General features: G+C 39.3%; 1 non-coding gene across 1 annotated transcript; it reads right to left on the bottom strand.

Annotated features, from left to right (window-relative positions):
- Positions 1-467: 467 nt before the first annotated feature.
- Positions 468-682, bottom strand: LOC123458908. The gene has a single exon (XR_006635850.1). It is a non-coding gene; the product is annotated as a small nucleolar RNA U3 (small nucleolar RNA).
- Between the last annotated feature and the right edge of the window lie 7,746 nt (positions 683-8,428).

Raw genomic sequence — 8,428 nt, 5'->3', positions numbered from 1 at the left:
CATGCAGTGTTTGTCTTTCCGTGATTGTGTGTTCAGTGATTATGATCTGTTCTAAGTCCTTCCATCCATTTACCTACAAATTTCATTGTATCACTTTTTCTTACTGCTGAGTAGAATTCCACTGTGTAACTTCATTATCCATTTATCCAGTTATGGGCACCTGGGTTGATTCCATTCTTTATGGGGCTACTCAAACCCCATCTTGCTTCCTTGGGCAAGAGGTCTACCTTGCTTCCTTCTCGTACATTCTGGGTTTAAGTCCCCTTTTCTCTTCCCTATGAAAGCTTTTATCTATAGCAAAATCTTTTTGAACCTTATCCTCGGATCTGTGGATTTTATTCTTCAAATTCATAAGACAAGCACCCTAAATGTTGGTGTATTTATAACAGTGTTTTGGAGGTTCACAAAATGCTTAAACTCTAAACCCTGAGGTCATATCTATTTTATCCTTTTTTTTTTTTTCTTCTACCACTCAGACTGCTTCCTCTCCCTCCAGCTCCACAGAAGGAGAGCAGAAAAGATTACCAATGGCCAGTGGCAGCAATAGTAAAGCAAAATCAAGAGCCAGATTCATATTCTGGAGAGAATGCTACAACTGTCCTCATGGTTTCTGGTATTCTACACAGTCAGAGAAACTTCTCTAGTACCCAACTATTGAAGTGATCCCTGAATGTATAGACTTTCATATCTTTTTTATTATTATTGTTGTTGGGTTTTTTTTTTTTTTTTGTTTTTTTTTTTTTTTTTTTTTCGAGATAAGGTCTCACTCTAGCTCAGGCTGAGCTGGTTTCCACTATGTAGTCTCAGGGTGGCCTCAAATTCACTGTGATCCTCCTACCTCTGCCACCCAAGTGCTGGGATTAAAGACATGCTACACCCCTGGCTTCATATGTATTTTTAATAAAGAATTGGAATAAAACAGACTGAGAAAGATAGTATATAAATGATTACATTCATTCAGAAAAGTCAGGGGAATGAGTCTGTGAACCCAACAGTGCCTCCTACTTTCCCACTCTTTAGAAATGCCCACAAATGTCTTTAGCTTAGTCTAAGTCTCATCACATTGGTAATCAAGGTTAAACCATCACAGTTACTTAAAGGTTATATGAGGTTGAATGGCTCCCGCCATATTACTCTTAAACTATAAAATGGTCACAAAATATTACCAGATAAGTATGCCTAGAGAATAAAAAATAATCTTTGTATGTGGAACCTGAAATGGGATAAGTGCTCAGTTGTCTTTCTCACTGTTGAAAGATTATCAATCTGTTTGATCCAGGAATTCCCATGCTTTTGTGAGTGATTGGAGTTTTCTCAGCTCTTGGATAAGCGATTAACTCAGGAGTTAGATGGAGAAGCTCAAAGCCACACAAACCAACTCTGAGTCAGAGGCCTTGGAGTTCTTGGCCTATGAACTTGACAAGACATTCACAGACCATAGATGATTAAGTTTAGAAACATGTTATTATAGAGCTTAAGAGAAAGGAAGAAGACAGAGCTCCTGCTAGAAGGAAGGGTTTCCCAGAAATGAGAATGTCCACCTAGAGACCAAGATTAAGGTCGTTTATGGTGTTTACTGGATGGGAGCTGTGGTGGTTTGAATAGATGGCCCCCAATATATTCAGTTCTTTATTGTTTGTAGTTTGCATCTGCTGGCTACCTGGCTGGAGGCAATGTCACTGGGTGATCTTAAGGTGTGGTGGTGGGTTTCCTATTTCAATCTAAAGATATGCAAAGTGTACCTAGCTGGAGTTCCTGAAGTATGCTGTGGCTTTTGACATTTAGGTTTGTACTTCTCTCTCTTTGTTTGGGCCTGTGAAGGCAGACCAGCTTCTTCTGCCATTATGGAACTTCCCCTGGATCTGTAAGCTTCAATAAATCCCTTCTTCCATAACTGCGCCTGGTCTGAAAGTTCATCTCAGTGAACCTGAAGCTGTCTGATACAGGGGCTGAACAGGTAAGTACAACCGCCATCTCAGGTTCAGGACATGACAGTGTAAATATGACAATACCTCTCATTTTCCTCATAAGAAAAGGCTTAATCTTTAGCAAATTATCAGTAAGTCCCACTGAGGAATAACAACACTATCTTCTTGCAAACACTTGTCCCTGACCCACAGAGAAAAGGGAACACATGGTGCCCACTCTGATGTGAAGACCACACCCTGATGTTGAAGATAATTCTTGAAAATTGCATCTCAACTTGGAGTTTCAGTGTACACTTACTATGCTTATCTGATCCTCAGAACAATACCACAGATACCAGAGTGACAGAAAGAATGGGAATGTCACTGAAATCTGGAGAGAATGATCAGCACCTGTTGGACTCAACAGAGAAAATTTGAGTTAGGAACCTCATCTTAAAGCTGTTCTCAACCTGAAAACTGCAAAGAGGCAAAGATCATGAATACAAAACAATCAGCCTAGTTTATGCTTTTCAGCACCCAGATCACACACTGCTAGGCTTGTATATAAGCGTGAAAATGTGTTCTGGGGAGATCAAATTTCCCAGCTTTTTGTCTAAAGAACATTAACCCTCTATTATATATTAGGTCTAAAGAAAGTCCTGAGTGGTCCTAACATAATAAGAAAAAAAAAAAATTGTCATGTTTCCCAGGAAGGAAAAATAAAAAAGCAAGGATTATTCTTGAAAGCAAGGAATATATTTGCTTTTTCTTTCTTTCTTTCTTTTCTCTTTTTAATTTTTTTGTTAACCAAGTTGTCAGATGGGTTGCCATGGGTACCATCAGGGGCCTAGGTTTAAATGTCAAATTTCTTTTAAACTATCTTTTAGCATACTTCTGTTGTTTCTGTTGCTGTAGTTTTTCCATAAGATTAATTTTCATAAAATGAACCTCATTTATACTATACTGTTCTTAAAGTTTCCCTTATTCTAAAACCCAAAATAAATCAGCGTGTTTTATGTTCGCATTTTGCTTCATTGCACCTATACTCATATGATGCCAAAGAAGTGAGAGCACTTAGGTCACACAGACCATATTGTAAGTAAGTTAGAATTTAGCATCCTCAACTCACATTGTCATCATGCAGTATGTTTATGTTATAAAGACTTTATGTTAGGGTATATGCAAAGTAAGGAAGCACGGATCATGTAGCATATAAGATAATAATCTTATCCTTACAACAAGCTCCATGCAGACTTGCCAGCACTATAGTTTTAAGAGTAGAAATCCAAATTTTGAAAACACTCAAGAAAAAGAAACTCAAGCTGTGTGACATAACAGGAAAATGGCTTGACTCTTTTTTTTCCTTTTTTTAAGAAAAGGTGAGTTGCCAATTTAATTTTTTTCCTCAACTTTTGTTGTCTAGAAAGCAAACCCAAGCTAAACTGTCTGTCCTGAGCTTCTTTCTCCTCAGCCATTCTCCTGCTGGCTGCCTGTACTCCTCCCTTTACAAAGTTGACCATTCATGTCTTGCATACTGTTTGTTAGTGTTGACATGCAAATGACCATCACTGAATGTGGAAGCAGTCTCATAAATAAGAAAGACAGGCATGTAGAGGGATTTATATCTCTGTTGATGCAATTGTGCCAGAGCCGGCCCCCAGCATGAGTGCTATCCTTTGCATAAGAGGAGGCTACATTCCCATTGGAGGGAAAAAGGGAAGGCTACATTTCTTTCAGTTGAATGCTTGAGGGCTCGTGATACAGAAAAGCCCTTGTCTGATGTAAATCTTTCTGAAGAACCCCATGGAAGGGGGTGCAGTAGAATTACTGAGTAATCCATTTGACTTTGCTCCTCACCTGAAGCATTCTCAATTTCTCACTAAAAAAGTTAAATGTTCTCAAATTAAAATACTTTAGGTTTAATTGCAAGAGTACAATTCAGACTAGCAACCTGATATCAGATAGTTCTACAATGGCCAGGAAAGTTGTACATTAGTACAACTTTGAGAAGTGCAACGTAGTCAGAGAGATTGCTCAGTGGTTAAAGATGCTTGTTTATAAAATGTGCACAATATACATTAACATCCCAAGATTAACAATTAAAATAGTACTGCCTTAGTAACTATAAACTACTATTGCACTGTATATAAGAAGAGTCTTTACAAAGGAAATAGCAATAGTAATGCTTTATTTCCCACAGGCTCCTGTGGAGGGAAAGCCAAAGGATATAAATTCAAAAACAGCAGTAGCCATTTTACATTTCCTCCCCTGCTAGACATTTAGTCTGTTAGATTGTGCCTCTATTTTTAGTCTTTGAGGTTTTTTTTGTTGTTGTTGTTTAGTTTTTTTAACCTGACTTCAATAGGGAAGAAACATGTCCATAAGTAAGTTAAATCCTTAGTTAAGCATGGTATGAAGATTATGTTCTGAGCTCTATGTTGCAAGTAAGTGAAAGATAAGATATGGGTAGAAATAAGGCAAGTGTGAAAAGTATGAAAATATATAAATATCAAGACTGCTGTACAAACTACAACAGCTGTATGACTGCTGAGCCAGACAGCTGTCCACAATGGTAGAAGTAGCCGGATGTTAAGGCTTCAGGGAGGGAACCAGATAAAGTGTTCAGTCTAAAACTAACCCATGATTATTTGTATTTATGTTTATGTTTCAACTACAGTTAAATAACGTTTTAACATAACTTTCTTCACCTAGCACATTGAAAGCACTTGAGAGCTACATGTGGCTACAAAGATATAGAAAATTTTCATCCTGATGGTCATGAAGAATAAGTGATTCAAGAAAGTAACAAAGCCACTCCAACAAAGGGACCATGAATGAACACAGAATGGGAATGAGTATTGATATGGGAATGTGAGGTGTCTTTGACAGTGCTAGAACCTTTCTTAGCTCATTGTTGGGCTGTAACCGAGGAGGTAGATTCTCATAGCCACACAAAACTTTGACTGAGTCAGTGGCCTCCTGGCTCTTGTCTTATGAATTCAAAAATTGAAATCATATACCAGAGGGTAAATGTAGAGGGAGAGACCAAAAAGAAATAACGTGTAAATAATTAAACAATGGCACTGCCATTTTAGGACAAATCATTGTGAACAAAAGAGGAGCCCAGGCTCGGCTCAGATAAGGAACTAGCTGACTAACGCACTGGCCTTTGCTTCTGTAACTCATGCTCGCTTGTACAACAGGACATTCCAGAAATACTTAGCTGTGGGGGCCTCTGGCCTCTTGCAAAAGATAGGTTCTGCAAGCAGTCTGCTGACCAGAGATAAGCAACTAGAAATGTTCCCATGTGCGCCTTCTTGGAACCAATCATTTTAAAAGATGCAATGTGACATAACCCCTTTGTCCCCTTCCCACTATTTTTCCTTTATAAACCCCTACTTTTAGAAGGTCGAGGCTCTCTCCCACTCCCGCTGTGTCGGTCTGTGTGGATAGAAACCCTGCTTAAGCTTGACACTAAAAGAAACCTGTTGCTTTTACATTCGAGTGTCTCGGCTTCTGTGGCAGTCCTCTGAGTGACTCCTGAGTGACTGGTGATCTTGGCTCCTGGTCAGAGGTCTTGGCACAACATAGAAAGAAATTGTTATAGAGATTAAAGCGTTTAAGAGAAAGAAAGAGGAAAGAATATAGAGAGCACCTGCTCATGAGGCAACAGGAGTAGGGTTCCTGGAAATAGAAAGGTCCAGAACTTAAGAGAAGAAAAGAACACATAGATTTGCCCAAGAGCTGGCAAGAGGGGGTTCTAGAATATGGAAAATCCCATATAAATACTCAGACTGGGGTCTTGTCTAGATTTGAAATTGGGGTCTGAGATAACCTTCGAGGAATCTTAATTCTCCATTAGCAGCAACTCCTTTACATGGAGAAATTCAGGTTGAGTTTAAGGTAAAGCAGATCTATGGAACTCCATTTGGCAGCAGAAGACAAGGAGAAGCCACATCCTTTCCTGACCCCTAGCAACATGGAGTCTGCAAGAGCAGGCTCAAGAACATTCCTCACTTTTCTGTCAGAGTGCTGTCACTCTTAAACTGCCTCAGTATGACAATAAATACATGGGAAAGGAAAAGAAAAAATGGACAGTATTGAGAATGTACAGATGCTTTGTGGACACAGTATGACTAAAGCTAGTTAGGGATGATCATTCTGATAGCAGTGTGACGAGAGAGAATGGTGTGAAGATGGGGAATTAGAATTCAGGTCTCCACAGTAATTCTTGTTTGCAATGATGGTGATGGTGGTGATTAAATTCCATTGTCACTTGATCAGATTAGGAATCCACAGACATTCCTCTTGGTTGGGTCTCTGAGTTTGCTTCCAGGAACAATATACTGTAGGAGGAAGTCCTTCCTCCAGAGTGAGCCCTTCCCCCAGAGTTGGCAGCCCTCCAGCAGGAGAGCTTTATCATAAGAAGCGGTGGGAGAAAAGAATCTCTTTGTCTCATCTGGCTGCAGGTGATGATGAGTGCTTCATTTGCCCACATGTCTTTCCTGTTCAGCTCTCCTTTGTTGGTACTGGAACCAAGTTTCCTCAGCCTTCCTGCATAAACTGAAGAAAGGACTGAAAGAACTTTGTTGGAACTGGGATAGTGGCACAAGCACTGGCTGCATTCTGCTACCCATGCACAGAAAGCTGGCTTTTAAGGTTAAATTTGTAAGAGACTGATGTGCTCAGCTAAAGATATGAAACTGAGAGATATAATATTTAAAATTGGAAAAATTCAAACCAGTTAAAATTACTGACACAGACTGGTTGCTGCTATTGTTAAGTAGATATTTCCATGATTAAGGATGGCCCAACTGCTTTACATTGTAACATTGGAAAGGATGCCTGAGGAAAGGCTGAATGGTAGGAATGAAGCTCTTTAGCAAGGAAGGAATCTGCTTTCAAAGTCACAATTTATTTCATCCCTGAATTAAGAATAGGGCTGTGTCCTGAACAGCTGGTATTGGCTTTGGAAACACAAAAAGTGCATGGAGTAGGTCATGAAATAACATGGTTCCAGGAGCCGCTACCAAGACATGGTATGAGTCAGTGTGTGATGACCCTGATAAAGAGCCTGGAGAAGCCATTAGAAAATGCAGTGTACTTTGCGTGGAGACCCAAAGATTTTTTGGATATACTAGGACTGTGAAAGGGCTACCAAGGAGCACTGTTGGCTTGGGAAGGAAGTTCTCCCTGGCTATTTAGGCCAGCTGTAGGGGCATAATTAGAAAATCCAGAGACAGTCACTATTCACAATATCAGACTTGAATTTCAGATATTTGATGTTTGCTTGATTGTTATTGAGTTTGCATTGGTTCAGTCTTTCCTTGTTATGCTTTATAGCAGTTGAAAATATTTACTTTGTGCCTTTATATGTTGAAAGTATATAACTTATTTTGATTTTACAGAACTCACAATTAAGAGACAATCTTAAATAACAACTTTGGAACTAACTTAAATTGATGAAGATATAGGGACCTTTGAAGTTGGACTGAATCCAATTTACAATGTAGGTGGTTATCAATATATTGAGGCCAGGGGTAGAATGTGGGAATTTAAATGAATGTCCCCCAATAGGATCTCTGGCTACCTGGCTAGAGGAGGTGTCACTGTGGGCAGATCCTTGGGTCTGGCTTTATATTGTTACTGGTGATGGATTTGAATTCCAGCCAAAAAATCATGCAGAGTTCTTGAGCTCTGCCTGGGGTTTCTGGAGTGTTCTTACTTATGGTTCTGATGGTGGTACTTATCTCTGTATGGATCTGTATAAAACAGGCCAGTTTCTTCCTCCATTATGGAACTTCCCCTGGATCTGTAAGCTTCACTAAATCCTGTTCCTCCCATAAACTGTGCTGGGTTGGAAGTTCATCCCAGCATCATGAAGCTGACTGTGACAACGACTTACACTAGGGGTGCAACGAGGGGAGACGAAAAGTATAGTAAATTTGCAGATTATGCATGGTACAGTTCTTTAACAGCTATAATTACTTTCTGAGTAACTAGCATATATATACATGCATCCCAGTGTTGTAGGTAGACAAACATTAGGCTCGGAGGTAATTGAAGGCTGGACCCAACATCCTGTTTCCCTGGTAACACTGAAAAGCAAAACATCACAATTGGTCCTCCATAAAATTAAAAATGCCATATGAAAGAAAGTAAGATGATAACATTAGGACATTAGTTTTTGGTTAAGGCCACTTCTTTGCCAGAGCAAAAGGTCCATGCTTCCCTCTGGACCTAAATGGAGACTAATGGAGAGGTTAATCCAATTTAGCTTGTTAATCATTCAAGTCAAGATATCACCCCTTACCTAAAAACATGATAATAATATTATTATATTATATATTATATTATTATACTATTATTATAATAATAATATTAGAGGAACAATTACTCCTTTTTCTTTTTTACAAGCTCATCTGGAACTCACTCTGTAGTCTTCTGCTAGCCTCAAACTCACAGCAATCCTCCTACCTCCAGAGTGCTGGCATTAAAGGCATGCGACACCACACCCAGCA

Source organism: Jaculus jaculus, chromosome 2, assembly GCF_020740685.1.
Source record: "Jaculus jaculus isolate mJacJac1 chromosome 2, mJacJac1.mat.Y.cur, whole genome shotgun sequence".
In the NCBI taxonomy this organism is placed as follows: Eukaryota; Metazoa; Chordata; class Mammalia; order Rodentia; family Dipodidae; genus Jaculus; species Jaculus jaculus.
Note: the sequence above shows the minus strand (reverse complement) of the source record. Positions and strands in the feature narration are given on the sequence as shown.